At 36.6% G+C, this 17,726-nt stretch overlaps 1 long non-coding RNA gene across 1 annotated transcript in view; it reads left to right on the forward strand.

The window, feature by feature from the left end:
- LOC140636235 (uncharacterized) overlaps positions 1-15,474 on the forward strand; it is a 47,804-nt gene extending 32,330 nt beyond the window's left edge. The window contains exon 5 of the long non-coding RNA XR_012033533.1: positions 15,202-15,474. This is a non-coding gene — a long non-coding RNA (uncharacterized lncRNA). The remainder of the gene's footprint in view (positions 1-15,201) is intronic.
- The last annotated feature ends 2,252 nt before the right edge of the window (positions 15,475-17,726 follow it).

Genomic DNA, 17,726 nt, shown 5'->3' on the forward strand with positions numbered 1-17,726 from the left:
CAAATTAAGTTTGCAGTCATCGAGATAAGCACATCAGAGTTTTTCTGAAGATTCTTCAGCAAGGAGAAACAAGCCTATAAAAATTATGGTAAAAATATGTATTTTTGATGTAGTCCCACTTGTTGATTTTTGCTTTTATTGCACGTACTTTTGGTATTATACACAAAACTCACGGACTATTACATCACAGAAACCTGTTAGAATGACTATTAAGAAAAAAGAAAGAAGTGTTGATGAGCATGTGGAGAAAAGAGAACCCTTATGTGCTGTGGAGAGTATTGTAAATTGGTGTAGCTAGTGTGAGGAACAGTATAGAAGTTCCTCAAAAAATTGAAAATAGAATTACCATGTGATCTAGCAATTCCACTTCTGGCTACATATTGAAGGGAAACAAAATCACCATCCTGAAAAGATATCTGCCATCTCATGTTTACTACAGTATTATTAACAATAGCCAAGATATGGAAACAACGTAAGTGTCCATCGATTGATGAATAGACAGAGAAGATGTGGTATATATGTACAATGGGATATTATTAAGCTATGAGAAAGAAGGAAATCTTGTCCTTTGTGACAAAATGGGCAGATGTTGAAGACATTATGCTGAGTGAGGTAAGTCAGACAGAGAAAGACAAATACCCCATGATACCCCATGATATCACTTGTATGTAGAATCTAAAAAACCTAAACTCATAGAAACAGAGGTAGAATGGTAGTCACCAGGGGCTGAGAGGGTATTTTGGGGGGAAATTGGGGATATCTTGGTCAAAGGGGACAAAACTGATGTTGAAAGATACATTCTGGAGATCTAATGGACAGCATTTTGATTATAGTCAAGAATACTATATTATCTACTTCAAAGTTGCTAGGAAACTAGATCTTAAATGTTCTTACCACAAACAAGAAATGATAATTATGGGAAATGAAAGAGGTGTTAACCTCTAATAATCATACTACAATATATAAATGTATCAGAACAATACATCACATACCATAAACTTACACCATGTTGTATGTCAAATATATCTCAATAAAAATAAGTATTTTAATATATAGAAAGTTATAATGTATTTTCCCAAACTCTCCAATTTCCAGATAATATGTAATTATTCTCAGTTTGTAAATACCTTTTTAGCAAGTCTTGAGTATCATTTTAGGTTTTATGTAATAATTTTTATTTTTTTATGTAATACTTTTTAAAACCTATCATTTCAAAGTTATGAAATGTTATTCAAAATGTCTTTTTCTCTTAAATATGAAACTTCCATCTGACATTCACATTTTTTAGGTAACATTTCATATGACTTGTTATTTAATAGAAAACTTATATCTGTATATTATAGAACTCCTGGAAAAATAAAGCAAATCTCAAAGAATCACATGAGAAACATTCATAGATGACTATTTTTCAAATTTCAGTGTGTTTACTTCCAGTCCTTTACTCTGTGCCTATAGGTGCATCTATATAAGTGTAATATCTGTAAAATGAAGACAGGATCATACCACACCGATTTTTAGTGATATATGGTAGAGTGCAAGACAGTGATGCCCAGAGGTTATGAATGGATGGTTGAGGACATTCTACCAGAGGTCAAATCCTCTATCTACCATTTACTAGTGGTCTGAACCCAAGCAAATCCCTATCTTACCTCAATCTCATTTTTCTCATCTATAAATACAGGGATGAAATTGTAGAGATTCCTTAATATGCTTCAAAGGAGCTTTTAAAAGATTTGTTAACAATATTGTTAAATAATTTTTTATCTTTTTTAATGGTTATACTACAACTTATGTAAACATTTGTTTCAGTTGGTTTACTTTTGACTCTAGGTAAAGCAGAAAAGCCAATTAAAAGTAGCCTTAATAATAAAGATACTTCTTATTTCACATACCAAGGGGACTTGTGGACTTCTTTCAAAATGGATTAATCCAACAACTCAACAACAGCATCAAAGTTCTTTCCATTTCCCTGCTCTTAGATTCTTTCTCAGCATATGGGCTTATTGGGCTAAGCTGGATGCTTTCATGGTTCCAAGACATTGGCATGGTTCCAAGCATTGCATGTAGATACATCAATGCCAACTAGAAGAAAACAGAAAATCTCTGACTAATGGTTTATATAAGAGCCAGGGAAACTGCCAGAGGAATACTTGCTCTCATGTTTCATTGGCCAGAAACTTGTCACATGCTCATTTAAAAATCACTCAATAGAAATAGCATCATTCTGACAGGCTTCACAAATCTTGACTAGAGAGAGCTCATCCTCACAGAAGCTCCTGGCTGCTACTGAATCAAACTGGGGTTCTACTTTGTACATTAGAAGGATAGGATGACTGCTCAATAAACAACCAAGAATATCCAATGCATTGTTAGCACATTTTTGATCATTTTTGTTAGTTGTACTTTTTAACTATAAATATTACCATAATCAACAACCCTGAACACATGTATTTGTGCATATCTTTAATTTTTAAAGGATTCAAATGTCCATAAATGGAATTCTTGGGTAAAAGATTCTTTAAGTCTTTTAATGTATGCTTTAATGTAATGTATGTAACAAGAGAATATTGTAGCATGTGTTCTTGAGTTTATCCATCCTTTTATACCCCAGCTAATATAAGGTGTTAGTATTAATTAGATCTCTACCAGGTGGAAATTGGTATCATTTATTTTGATTAGTATTTCCTTGATTACTTGCCCCCTTGCTAAACTTTTATTCTAATCAGCAGATTATTAGACAATTAAATTGGTGACAATAAAAGAGACTCGAGGGGATCCCTGGGTGGCGCAGCGGTTTGGCGCCTGCCTTTGGCCCAGGGCGCGATCCTGGAGACCCGGGATCGAATCCCACATCGGGCTCTCGGTGCATGGAGCCTGCTTCTCCCTCTGCCTGTGTCTCTGCCTCTCTCTCTCTCTCTCTGTGTGACTATCATAAATAAATAAAAATTAAAAAAAAAAAAAAAAAAAAGAGACTCGAGGTTGGGTTTCCAGAAATAATTCTCAAGACACGCTGTAGAACTGGTCACCAAAGGCAAGCCACTGACCTGATATGTCAAAGTGGGAAGATGCTGCACTTAGAGTTAGTTCTAGAACCTTGTCACTTCTACTCTGTTACTAGTGATTTACTAGTGAATGCCTCAAGCCTGTTTTCTCTACTAGTTCTGAATTCAAGAACCCATAGCAAAATCTGGATGACATCTAGAATTCTAGCTGACTTGGGTTCCAGGAAAGTAAGTTACAGCTTTTCAGCTTTTGAAGTATACAAAAGCAGTCAGGAAAGAGGTTGGATTAGATGTGGATGAGCCAACTTTGGTTTCTGCCACACTTGGCAGTTCTACTTTTAGGAATTAATTTTACAGAAATAATTATGAATGCACCCAAAAACATAACTAAAGAGATATTTATCACAGTGTTATCTGTAACAGTGGAAGATTGGAAATCATTTATATGACCAAAAATAGAGGATTGATGTTAGTTCTGGAATATCGTGGAACCATTAAAAATAAGCCTCTAGGAGGAAATCTAGGTGACCTTGAGTTTGGCAATAAGTTTTCAGATAGAATACCAAAGGCACATTCCATGGAAGAAAAAAATCGATGAGTTGGATTTCATTAACACTAAAAACCTCTGTCGTGTGAAAGGCAATGTTAAGAGAATGAGAAGGCAAGACATAGACTGGGAGGCAATATTTGTAAAACACATATCTGATAAAGGACTTGTATCCAAATTATACAAAGAACTATTAAAACTTAACAATATGAGAACAAACAACCCAATTAAAAACTACACAAAGAATTTGAACATGCAGTCTCATCAAATAAGATATACAGCTGGCAAATAAGCATATGAAAAGATGCTCCACATCATATGTTATCAGGAAAATACAAATTAAAACAACAATGAAATCCAACCACATTCCTTTTAGAATGCTTAAAATCCAAAACACTGACAATTCCAAGTGCTGATGAGGATGTAAAGCTACAGGAACTCTCATTTATTGCTGGTAGGACTACAGAATGATACAGCAACTATGGAAGACAGTTTGGCAGTTTCCTACAAAGCTAAACATGGTCTTATCATAGGGTATTGCAATCGTACTTCTAGGTATTTACCCAAATGAATTGAAAACTTGCATCCACACAAAAAGTTATATACAAATGTTCGTAGCAGCTTTATTTAATAATTGCCAAAAATTGGAATTAACCAAGATGTGTTTAAAGAGGGGAATAAATAAACAGTGGTACATCCATACAATGGAGTATTATTCAGTGATAAAAAGAAACAAACTATCAACCCATGAGAAGATGTGGAGTAAGTTTAAATACCTATTGTTACGTGGAAGAAACCACTCTGAAAAGCCTAAATACTTTTAACTACCTGACATTCTGGAAAAGGCAAAACCAGGGATCCCTGGGTGGTGCAGCAGTTTGGCGCTTGCCTTTGGCCCCGGGCGTGATCCTGGAGACCCAGGATCGAGTCCCACATCAGGCTCCCTGCATGGAGCCTGCTTCTCCCTCTGCCTATGTCTCTGCCTCTCTCTCTCTCTCTCTCTCTGTGACTATCATAAATAAATAAAAAATTAAAAAAAAATTAAAAAAAGGCAAAACTATAGGTATAGTGAAGAAAGCATTTAGGGGAGAGAAGAGAAGGTTAAATAGGTGGAACACAGGAGACTTTAAGGACAGTGATACTATTCTGTATAAGACTGTAATAGTGGATACATAACATTATGCATTTGTCAAAATCCATAGAACACAAAGAATGAACCTTAGGGTAAACTACAGACTTAAGTTGATAATATATCAATATTGGCCCATCAATTATTGAAATGTACCACATTAATGCAAGATAATGATAGGGGAAACTAAATATATGGAGGAACTGGGGGTATATGAGAACTCTGTTCTTTCTGCCCAATTTCTCTCTAGATCTAAAACTTCCCTTAAAAATTCAGTTAATTTTTTAAAATATGCTATAAAACATTATTTAATGACATGGAAAAGTACCCATAATGTGTTAAGTGAATAAAGCAGATCACAAAATTCTATGATCCTATTTTTATTTAAAATACATGTACATGTGCATTCACACACATGTATTTACCCATGGACGAAGATTTGAACACACAAACCAAAAGGTCAGTCAGCAGTCATTGTCTCTGAGGTGTGGCATGAAGTGTAATTTTTTGTTTATTTTTTAATATGAATTTCCAAATATTTTACAACAGAGCTTGTATTACTTTTCTGAAAAGAAAAAAAGCAGTTTTTTAAAAAAGCTTCTACCAAGGTATCTACTACTGATAATTATTTTTAATTGGTAAATTCTGTAGATAAGTTCCAAAAATGGTGTAGACTTGTTTGTTTTTTTGTTTTTTTTTTTTTTTTTAGAAACAAACATTTATCTAAAAATATTCATGACAAATTCTTTTCCCCTGGAAATAATTATTTTATAATGCCTACTAGTTGTTTTTGCAGAGATGTTAGATGTTAGGCTGCAATTTGAAACTGACAAAGTCTGAAATTGAAGTCATCATCTTCCTGTCTATACCCTTTCTTCTGGCATTCCTTACATCTGAAAATTGCAGTGCTGCCCTCTACAATCTTCTACAAAATCACAGGCACTTTTAAAACTTCTCTTTCAGCTTCCACATCAAAATTCTCTCTTGCTTCCCCAATTCATCCATCATGCTATACTACGCTTATTTTTATCAAAATGTCCTTCAAAACCCACCACCAATTACATTGTTTAAAGAATAAGACTCAAACTTTAATTGAATGTTCAAAGTTTTCCCTGGTCTGGCCCTATTTATCTCTCTAGGTGTAGCTTCCAGGTTGGTCATGTTCCCACCCAGTGTGCCCTACACAAGGTGACTTACAGTGTCTGCCACATTCTGTATATTGTTGTTTCTGCAACTTCATTCCATATTTCAAATGTAGAATCTGTTTCTTCTAACTCATTTTCCTAACCTCAATATCTTTGGCTATTCGAATCTTATTTTTCCTTCAAATCTTTAGTTTCTTAAAACTTTTCCTGTTTTTTTAATCCCCATCAGAGTCCATCCATTTCCTTTGTGCTCCCCTAGAACTATGCTGAGCCTCCCTTATAGCACTTTTTATAATCTCCATTATGTAATGTGAGTGATGCCTATGTCCATTTTCCTCGATGGACCAAAATATTCTTTAAGATAGGGACCAACCTTTTGTATCACCTAAAACACACAAAGTGCAGATCTTTGCACAATAAATGGCTGTTAAATTGAATTGATTTAAATTACATTAGAAGTCATTTGAAAGTGCTAGCAAAATACCATTAATGGTGTCTGTGTAAGATGCTTTGAATTAAGTGTGAGGACAAATACATTAATGCTAACTTGCTCTCAAGCAAACACCACCAGCTCTGCCGTGAAGATTATCAAACATCAGCTTCTCTATCCGGGACCTGTGATTAGAATGCCTGATTCTGTAAGTTCAGAACAAGTTCACTTTTTTTTTTTTTTATTTGAACCAAGATCAGAAGACTGCATCATAAGATCAATGCAAGAAAAAGTGTAATAGATGCACAATTTGAGAAGAAGTAATCTAAAATCATTTTATGTATATGAATATCTTTGTGTGACTACAAAGAAATGATGGTGAAGGAAGCAGAGGAAATGATGTTTTCACCCCTCCCTCCAAAACCAAATTAACAAACACTTGATGACTCAGATTTTCCTTTTGTTGAGAATCAAATAATCTTTCTCTAAAAGTGGTTATTTGATCACTCTTACATATGGAAACATGGAAAATGTGGTTTGACATCCCTTCAAGAAACTGTTAGTACTTCAAGGTCCTCTGAATTTGTGAAAGATTTTAATAATAATTGATTTTTAATTTATTGGTAATAGGACAAACATCAAATAACATTGCTTATAGTGGATTTTTAAGAATCCATTATTAATTTCTATTATAGAAACATCCATTCATATGGAACCCAAGATGCTGTCCGTGGTCCTGATGCTCACATAACCCTTACTACAGCAGTAGAATTCCAGATGTAAAAGAACCTAGGGGAAGCCTTTATTGTGCAGTATTTTCTTATAATCATTTAATTTTCCACTTGATTCGAGAAGGAATATTTTGCTTAATTTCTTATTTATTCATTTGCATGCAAAGTTGTGGCCTATATAGACTATAAACCACTGACCCCTCTTACACCAACTGTTTAATGTCATATATATTGCAGTCTAGTTTTTATAGCTCAAAAATAAGCTTTGTGTAACAGTAAAACAATGAAACAAATCATTAACTCCTCAGAAGATCATAATAGCCTGGTAAATATGTGGTGTGTGTGTAATGTTCATTTTTTTGTCCAGTTTCTGCATTTATATGGATTCTGTTACTCTGTTGTGTACAGGGAGTCAAAGGAATCAACAAAGAGCCTTTACCCACAATATACTTATAAAATGTATTTAAAAACTTCTTTTTTGAAAAAATCAAAACAAATTTCATTTGAGATATTTTAAAACTGAAGTATTCCAATCTATAGTTATAAATAAGTGATGCATTTCTTATAGTGCTGTTGCTTAGACCAATTATTTTTACTGTTATTATATCATAAATCCTGATAAAATTCCTCAATACAATGAAAATGATACATCAAGTAAATGAAATAATTTTAAATCCAGAAATAAAACTCAGGGCTTAATTTGCTCCTGTGACCAGATATTCAGGGTGAGGTTGGACTGGACAGGTGATATGGTACAGTAAGCACTAAAATTTAGAGGCATGATAGCATCAGCTATAAGAGTGCTATGTTAAGTTTGAATTCTTTCCATTTATCATCTCGTGTCACACCTGAAATACTATCCAAATTCAGTGTATATTTTGTATGTGTAGTAATCTAACTTTATAGGGAATAGTCTAGTGATCCTCGTTTACTATCAAGATGTAATGCTGGTGATTAAATTACAGATGACACACCACATCAATTCTTATTAGAAATGTGCAGGCAGTAAAATGTTTACATTTCAGTAGATGATTTGAGCCATCTCTCTTACCCATTTTTCATTATATTAAACTTGGTGATTATCACTGGGTACTTCAAACTACACTTGCCCAAGTTACACATTTGGTATTGTATTAAAGCAAGTTTTTAAAATATATATATATATTTGCATGCTAGTACTTCTGTAGGTGGTTGTAAATATTAAATGAGAAGACGTATATCAGAAGGATTTGTACATTTTAAAGTCCTATAAAAATAAGATGGTGTATTATATTTATGCAACAAATATTTATTTAGCATCCATTATGTACCAGGCATTCCTGTAGGTACTGGAAATAAATTAGTTGAAAAAAAAAATCCCTGCCTTCATGAGGCTTATATTCTATTGAGGGGAGACACATTATAAGGAAGTAAATTTTATAGCATTTCATAATGATAAATCCTTTAGAGAAAAATAAGGAAGAGAAAGGGGATAGAGAGTAATGGGGGTGGATATGAAAAACTGAAATGTACACTAGAATAGTAAGGAAAGGCTTGTGAGAAGGCAACTTTGAACAAAGACTTGAAAGGGCTGGGGAAGGGATTTTTGGAATAAGATGGTGCCAAGCAGAAGGCACAGCAAATTATAAGTCAGGAGTTCATGCAGTATGTTTGAGGGACATCAGATAGACTACTGTGACTGGAGCAGTGTGATTGAGGGCAAGAGTAGTAAGATAACATAAGAGAAGCTAACGCGATGTAGGAAGAGGACAATGCAGAGGATTGCAGACCATTTAGATTTTGGATTGACAAGTGACTGGCTTTAGCCAATGAAACGTGAGCAGCAATGACATTGTTACTCTGTCTGACTTATGTGTCTCACCTTCCTTTTCTTTTCCTCTGAGCTGTGCCAGATGATGTTATAGGTGGTTCCTATAATAACCTAGTCCTGGGATATCTAAGATGAAGTGATAAGAAGTTGAGTGTTCATCTCACCTATAATAAGCAGGTCCTATGAATAAGAGATAAGCCTTTGTTGTTCTAAGGTACTGAGATTTGGGGGTTGTTTGTTACTATAGCACAATGGGGCTCCTTCTCATTTATATAGGAAATCATTGGAGGTTTTTGAGCAGAGGAATTACATAATTTGACTTCTGTGTCAAGTGAGTTATTCTAGCTTCTGTAATATGAAGAGTCCATTAAGGGCAAGAGCAGATTCAAAAGATGAGAAGGGGGCTATTGCATTATATAAGCAAGGGATGATTGCAGCTCAGACCAATAGCAATGGAAGCAGCAAAACATGATAGGATTATAGATAGATTCTGGAAGAAAGCAAATAGAATGTTCTGATGTATTTGATATGGGGTGTGAAAGCAAGAGATTTAAGAATGACTTCAGTTTTGGGTTTGGACAACTGGAAAGATGGAGCTGGTATTTACTGAAATGGGAATGACTAGGGAAGAAATAAGTTTTGAGTGATAGAATCACAAGTTTTATTTTGTACATGTTAGGTTTGAAATATGTATTAGCCATTTAACTGAAGATGTGAAGTAGATAGTTCTCTATATAAGTCTGGAGCCCAAGAGAGATATCCAGGCTGATGATATAAATTTAACAATGATCGGTAGAGATGGTATTTATTTATTTAAAAATCGTTTTCCACCTAACTTCATTATCTAGATCCTGTAAGAGCTGGTTTCTAATGGCTGCCTTTTATTTCTCTCTCTCTCTCTTTTAAATGATGTGCTACTTTCTTTTGACATTTCTAGCAATATTTGGTTGGATGCTAGATATTGTACATTTTTTGAAAACACATACATTAGGGTAGCTGCAGATATTGTCATATCCTCCAGAGAGGATTACCTTCACCCTTCCTTAGGCTAATAGCATGGTGACTGGGCAGGCTGTTTGACAGCTCAAGTAAGACTCAATCTATCTTTAGCCCACCCCTTACTCCCCACTGGCAGGTCTCAAACTCTAATCTTTGCCTTGTGAGGCTGCTGAAAGCTCTGCTATGCTCTTTAAAAGTTTTCTGCTTAAGTATTGGGTCTCTTGCCCCATTCAGCACTAGAATTTGAAAAATATCTTGAACATCAAAGACACCCAAGTGACTGGAGCAGTGCCTGTGCATGAAGTTCCTCAAGTCTCTGCCAAATCTTCACTAATTTCCCTTTCCCCTAGAAATGGCCCCCTATGCATACAAAGGCTTAATTCTAAGCCTCTTATTTGTTCAGAATTGACAAGTGGGCCAAAGTAAATGGCTAAGGAAGTCAGTTCACTTCTAGGAAGTTCTTACCTCTTCCAAGTTTTAGCACCTTCAGTTCTTATTGTCTCAGCAGTAATCTGTGAGTGTTAAACAGATGATTATCGATTTCTTTTCTTTGGTTTCATAGTTGTTCTTGTGGAATTCTAGTCTTCTGCTACTTATTCCATGCCATCCAGAAGTAAGAGTTCAGATAATATTTAAAGTCAGGAGACTGGTTGAGATATCAAAAGGAATGAATGAAATAGAGAAAAGGAGTGAGTACCACAGTCTGGATCATCCTCAAATTGAGAGATATCCACAAAGACAAGAAATTAAGTCACTTTCTATATGATATTGAATTATATTTAAGAATATCATATCTTACAATTTGATTGTCTATTCTCAACTTTGCTATATTTTCAGTATCGGTGCATTTTTTCCCCTAAACAATTAGGGGATTAACAGTCAAATATGGGACCTCAGATGGCACAAATTCCTTTGGGGTTCTTCTAATGATTCCCTTTATCCTCAAGATGAACTGAAAAGGGGCATTTTTTTTAAAACAGTTTTACTCATAGGTTAAAACCAAAAAAAAAAAAAACTTTCAATATGTGTGAAATTTAAATATGAATAAAATTGTAGAAGCTCTTAAAAATCAATACATTCAATCTCTAATGATTATTCTATAGATTAATGTCTTGGTAGGAATGGGGTAAGTTAAATGGAGATAATTCAAAAAGAGTTTACTGAAGAGACAGGCTTTTTTTTTTTTTTTTAAAGATTTTATTTATTTATCCATGAGACACACAGAGACATGCACAGAGGAAGAAGCAAGCTCCTCACAGGGAGCCTGTTGCTGGACTCGATCCCCAGACCAGGATCACATCCTGAGCTGAAGGCGGATACTCAACCACTGAACCACCCAGTTGTGCCAATGAAGAGAGAGTTTATAAAGAAACACAGTTTATAATCGGTAGCAGCTAGGACTAAATATTCAAGGACTAGAATGTCCTAGGACTAGAAACACTAGGCTTCATTCTCACCCCTAAGCCTGAGGGGGGAAAATAATTTACTAGAACCCAGGGCAAAGAGGGACAGGTGCCGACAGAAAGCCCACAGTACCCCATAGGGAAGCTATTTCAATCAACCCTCCCTATCTTTTGCCTGTGATTTCCAATGGGAAGCCAGAAGACAATGTACCCCATGAATTCATTCTTACAGATCATCTTGTAACATAACACTGATCTCTCTCTCTCTCTCTCTCCCTCTACTCTCTCTCTCCTTTCTCAGAATTGACATATGGCTCCAGAGTGAACACAGCTATAGTACTTCCAGACCATGAAAAATATAGCATTGCTTATCCTTAGCATTACTCACGCGACTTTATAAGTCCATTTAGTAGAACTCTGATACCAGAGCTGATAAAACTGTAAAGATACAAATTGGACTTAACATACTTAATGAACCTGTCCTGAATACAAAGTATCAATTGTTTCCTCTCGTAAGCATTCTTCATATATTTTTAAAAAATGTATCCTGATATATAGCACACACACAAAAAAACAATTTGGGAGTAGTTGACTGAAAATACATAATATTAGGGATGCCTGGGTGGCTCAGCAGTTGAGTATCTGCCTTTGGCTCAGGGTGGGACCCCGGAGTCCTGGGATTGAGTCCCACGTCAGGCTTCCTACATAGAGCCTGCTTCTCCCTCTGCCTGTGTCTCTGCCTCTCTTTCTCTGTGTCGCTCATGAATAAATAAATCAAAATCTTTAAAAAAGTAAAATATATAATATTGGAAAATTAGATGACATGGAAGGTTGGGAACCAACTTGTTTTAATCTGGTCTGCGTCTATAAAAACTAAATCTAGAACCTTTGAGGCTGAATGGTTTTCCTTCACTTTTGCTATTGAAACCTAAATTTTTAGAACCCTGGTTGCATGTTTTAATCTCAACTCACTCTTCAATTATAATTGCTACTATAATTTAATTTCATTGTAAATGTCAATAGTGAAGTTACAATGCCAACGGACATAGAAATTGAGCTAGATATCTCTAGTAGCTAGATGCTACTAGAATACATACGTAAGTTACATTACATACACACATACAATACATACTTTAATGCATAATTGATTTTGCAAATAATCCAAAAACTAGACTCAAAAGCTGCTTCGAGTTCTCATGATGACTCTGTTTCTGGGATTCTGACGTGAGAAGAGAGGTGAATTCATAGCCCTTGACAAACCTGTTCCCCTTCCTGTGTGTTTTTTATTTTATCAATGATGTCATAATTCTCCAGTAACCCAGAAACAAAACACTAAAATGGTGTAGTCATACATCTATTTAATCAATAATCATTTATCAAGCATATACCATCCTGGAGATAAAGCTTAGTCTAGATGATATGATGGTAAAGTTAACAGTGTCATAAGCCCAATAATAGATCTTTGCTCAGTGAGCTGTTGAAGTCCTGGAAAGACACCAAAAGATTCTCTATGCCTACGTGTGTGTGGAGGAGTGTACTTCAGGGAAGTTTTACTTCCCTTTTCTAAATAAGAATCACATTTATTTCATCTCTGAGATATCTCTTGGAAATCATTTTCTCTTTTTCATTATGGCTGCAATGACCCTAGGTAGGAACTTATTACCTTCTCTTCAGCCCATTGTTGTTGTCTCTTACTTAGGCTTTTAACCTCTAATTTCTCCTGGTTATAAAACATCCTCCCAATTATCAGTGCATTATTTTTCCTGGGGCACAGAGTCCACACCTCTTCTAATACTTGACATCCTTACCTTCCCTTTGTTCTAAGCTACATTCCTAAGGGTTTACCTTGTTCTCTCCTGGAATGCCCTTCCTTGCTTAGCCCCCCTTTCTATCTTTGAAATGTTGCCATTCCTTAAAGTCTAGCTGGAAGTGAATACTCTCTTCTAAACTCCCATAAATTTTTCTATTGTTTGATAGTACTTATTACAGTTTGCTTTGTTTTATGTTTTATTCCTCTTGTTAGATTATAAGCTTTTTGAGGGCCTCAATTTTTTTTTTTTAAGATTTTTTTTATTTACTCCTGAGAGACAGAGAGAGTGAGAGACAGAGGGCCTCCTGCGGAGAGCTTGATGTGGGACTTGATCCTGGAACTCCTGGATCACACCCTGGGCTGAAGGCAGGCACCAAACTGCTGAGCCACCCAGGGATCCCCAAGGGCCTCAATCTTATCTTATTTATTTTTCTGTGTCCATCCGTGCAACTGGTATGATGTCTTTATATAGGAGGGAGAAGCACTCAAGTTTCTCAAAATTGAAACATGCCACAAATATTAGCACAGACTAGAGAAAACATCTAATTCGATCTGATATGAATAAGTTTTGGTGTTAGGGGGAGTGACATAGGAAAGGCATTCAACTTGTCTTTCAGTGGATACATTCGGTGATTAAAGAGTCATTTCACTGAAAGTAGAGAAGTTAGAACTTTCATCTACGTCAAAATCGCATTGAAAACATTTAACAGCCTCCTATGTTCCTATGAATTCTATCATAAACATGCCCTCTTGCAGCCTCGACATGTTGTGTTGAAATCAGAGTATCGAAATGAAGCAGTTCCTTTAAAAAAAATGTATAGTTTCGTCATGTTATTTTCATGGTAAAAAAAAAATTCACGTGGAGCATACTTTACATTTGGAAACATAAACTCCCTGACTTAAAAACAATCCATTCCTTCCCCAATGTAGAGCTGTCAGCAAGAAGGAGAGATTCGGTAAACTGCATGTCACTATCAGCCATTGATAGCCAGTGATTTGTTCCGAATCCAAAGGCTAAACCAAACCTCATGCTGCTGTATGTCAGATGCAATTGGTCCACAGTCAAAGTTTTACGGCTCAGACAGGGCACACTTTATCCTTCAGGCTGCTACTTAAGATAGCCACGACCCTGAGGAGAACCAGTCAACAAAACAGACAGACAAGAGGATGTGATTTGTATGCATCCCTGAGCCAGCTCACATCACCCCTGACCTGCAGGTCAGGCTGCAAATGACAGCAGGGTGCATGCACCTGATGGGATAGAATATTCTCATTATAAAGCCTGGGAAGAGGGGGCAACTCCTCGGTGTTTACCCACAGACCAGATGCAATCTACCTAGGAAATGAGCAAAAAAATACTGATTTAGATCAACAAGAAGATGTGACCGACATGTAAGTACCTTATAAAATTTTAAATCAATCATTTATCCTAATAAACTCGGGTGAACACAAAATGATTATACAGAGGGGAGTTTATCAAAGGGGAAAACACAGTGGGTTTAATCACGGATAAGCCGTCCGAAGAAAGCTAACCTGAAACGAATAACCTTTATTGAACTGCAACAGGGCAACTTTATCAGATACACTTGGCCACGATCATTTGTTCTAGAATAGATTTCAGTTAAGCAGGAGTCTGAAACGGTAGCTCAAACTTGCAGACCGGTAGTTTCTTTCGAATGATTGGACGTGGTGAACGCTTTTACGCCTTTGAAAGAAATCTGGATTTCCAAAGCAATTTTTTTTTTCAAAATAATTTGTATTAAAATGAGAACTTCCGTGGAGGAGGTAGACCAAATTGCTATGCGTGGTAATTCTTAGGAACGGGGAAGAGAACTCTGTCTTGGATTATTGGAAGTAACTTTGCCTGAGGCTAGTAGAATAGAGGAGATGACCTCTGGAGGTCCCCATGAGAGCTCTGATTTTGAACAGCAGTATCTGAAATACAGTAGAGATTCATCACAAAACTAATCGGACGGACCACGAGTGGAATTTCACTGTCCAAATTGCAATAGTCACATGCACAAAATCCCTCATTACAGTTGGTCTGTAAAGTGGGTATTGATCTTGTTTCTGAAATATTTGAGTAATAAAGGAGCTTTTATATGCCTGCATATACATCCATATGTATGTGTGTGTATACATATAAATGTACATATATATTTTATCATAAACAATGTTTTCACTTCTATCCGCAGGATATTGCGATGATGGATGAAATCATACAGGCAGGATCCCTCAGGAAGCCTGAATGTAGCACCAGTCAACAATGTTCAAGGGCATCTGGGTGGCTCAGTCGGTTAAGCATCTGGCTTTGGCTCAGGTCGCAATCCTGGGGGCCTGGGATGGAGTCCCACATCTGACTCCCTGCTCAGCGCCGGCGGGGTTGGGGGGGGGTCTGCTTTTCTGTCTGCCCCACAGCCCCTGCTTGTGTGCACACTCTCTGTCTCTGTCAAATAAATAAATAAAATCTTAAAAAACGAAAGAAAACAATGTCCAGTTCACGTCTCTTTAGCAACATGTGGTAGAAGGGTTGAGTAATTCAACTTTCCATCAATGAGCATTATCTTCCTCTAAGACCGTAAATTTGAAATCTCACAGACAACAGCTTATCTATCTTTGTGTCCTCAACATGCAGAGCAATGCTTGCTGGCTCTGAAAAAGGCCTAGGCTTGAAGGTGTGCCAGTGATGAAGCACTGAAGCCTACTGCTGTTGCTTACTAATGCAAGGCAGGTCAAATTCCCTTTCTTCCCTTTAATGTGCATATTGTCCCCTGGATTTCTTTTTCCAATAGGCTCACCCTTCATCTTTACATGAACCACACTTTTGTTTTAGTGTTTTTGGAGATATTGGGCTTTAGAAGGTTCATGGGAGTAAAGGTGAGGGCGTTCAAGTGGCTGCATGTATGCTAATCCTGTGACTTTGGACAAACTACTTGAAGTGCCTGAGCCCCATTTTTTTTTTTTTTAATTTGAAACATAAGAATAGTTGGGCTGATCTCATGAGATTGTAATGCTTTAAAAATGAGAAAATATGTGAAATATTTGTAAAATATAAAATACCTCTAAACGTGAATCATCATGTTATTTTTTCTTCTTCCTTGGGAGAGAATCCAAACATTAAGGCGTTATAGTCAAGTAAGAAAATTTAATTTAGTAATATAGAAGACTTTGATATTAAATAGGTTTTACTATATGTTCTGCATATTGTCTCATGATGTGATGTTAAATAACGAGAGATAGAATAAAGAAAGGATCCGGTGTTCTTTGGCACGATGTGGCTAAATATAGCAGATAAAAATACAAATAGTTAATTTTAATTTTAACAGAGAATTGCATTTTAATTTCAGATAATGCATATATTTTTTAATATTTTATTTATTTATTCATGAGACACAGAGAGAGAGAGAGAGAGAAAGGCAGAGACACAGGCAGAGGGAGAAGCAGGCCCCACACAGGGAGCCCAACGTGGGACTTGATCCCGGGACTCCAGGATCACACCCTGGGCCAAAGGCAGGCATTTAACCATTGAGTCACCCTGGGATCCCCAACCCTAAGCATATTTTTTAAATGTAAAGATGTCCTATGTAATATTAAAATTTGACTGGATGTCTTGTATTTTATCTGGCAAACCTACTTGGCGTCAAAAAACAATTTAAAATCTTGATTAATTGTAACCCAGCTTTTTTCTAAAACTGTCCTCTTGATTCCCATATTAAGTGAATCTTACTATGTTATCTTCATTTTAATTGTCTGATGTACAGATTCTTTTATAATAAGCAATCTCAAAATGTTTGGCGGGAAATCAAAAGAATATGACCAAGAGACGAAGAAATTGCCAAGTGAGCTATCAATGTTTGACCATCCCTTCCCCCTATCAATTGCTTATTTGATAAATATCCGTAGGGCACAAGGTAGATGATAGACACTGTGTTAGGCATTAGCACACTCTTATCCACACTCACCATTTTATACTGTCCTTTGTGCTGCTGGGGTTGGAAGTCTACAAACAGATTGTTCCCAGTTCCTCTGAGGTAGCTTGCTATTAGATTCTTGCCAGTGGGATTGCACTTCCTCACTGAATGGTTGAAGGGAAGAGAAAGGCTCTTTTTCCTTTCCATGACTTTCTAGCAGGAGCAGTTGTTGGTTACTGGGAGTGATTAAGAATGGCTATGAGCTTCAACAGCAACAGCATTAATTTCAGCTGCCTCTGTAGGAGTTCAGATTCTTTTTTTTTTTTTTAACATTTTATTTATTCATGAGAGACACAGAGAGTGAGGCAGAGACACAGGCAGAGGAAGAAGCAGGCTCCCTGTGGGGAGCCCATTGTTGGACTTGATCCCGGGACCCCTGGATCACCACCTGAGCCAAAGGCAGAGGTTCAACCACTGAGCCACCCAAGTGCCCAGGAGTTCAGATTCTTGATTTCTTGTCCTGTGGCAGCAATGTGATGCCAACAGCAGTGCCAGTTGCAGAAGCCATGCCTGCAACTTAGCAGTGATGTGGGCCAATGGCCATCATCTCAGAGATGGTAGCAGCTCCCTAATGTTTAAGTAAAAACTTTCTCATGCCTTGTTCTTCTTTAGTTACTTCTCATATTCTTCTTGTTCTCCCAGTTCTTCTAATTTGTTTGTGATCCACACCCTGTATTAAAATCCTGATGTTTGGGATCCCTGGGTGGCGCAGCGGTTTGGCGCCTGCCTTTGGCCCAGGGCGCGATCCC

The sequence above is a fragment of the Canis lupus genome, chromosome 7 (genome assembly GCF_048164855.1).
Source record: "Canis lupus baileyi chromosome 7, mCanLup2.hap1, whole genome shotgun sequence".
NCBI classification, from domain to species: Eukaryota; Metazoa; Chordata; class Mammalia; order Carnivora; family Canidae; genus Canis; species Canis lupus.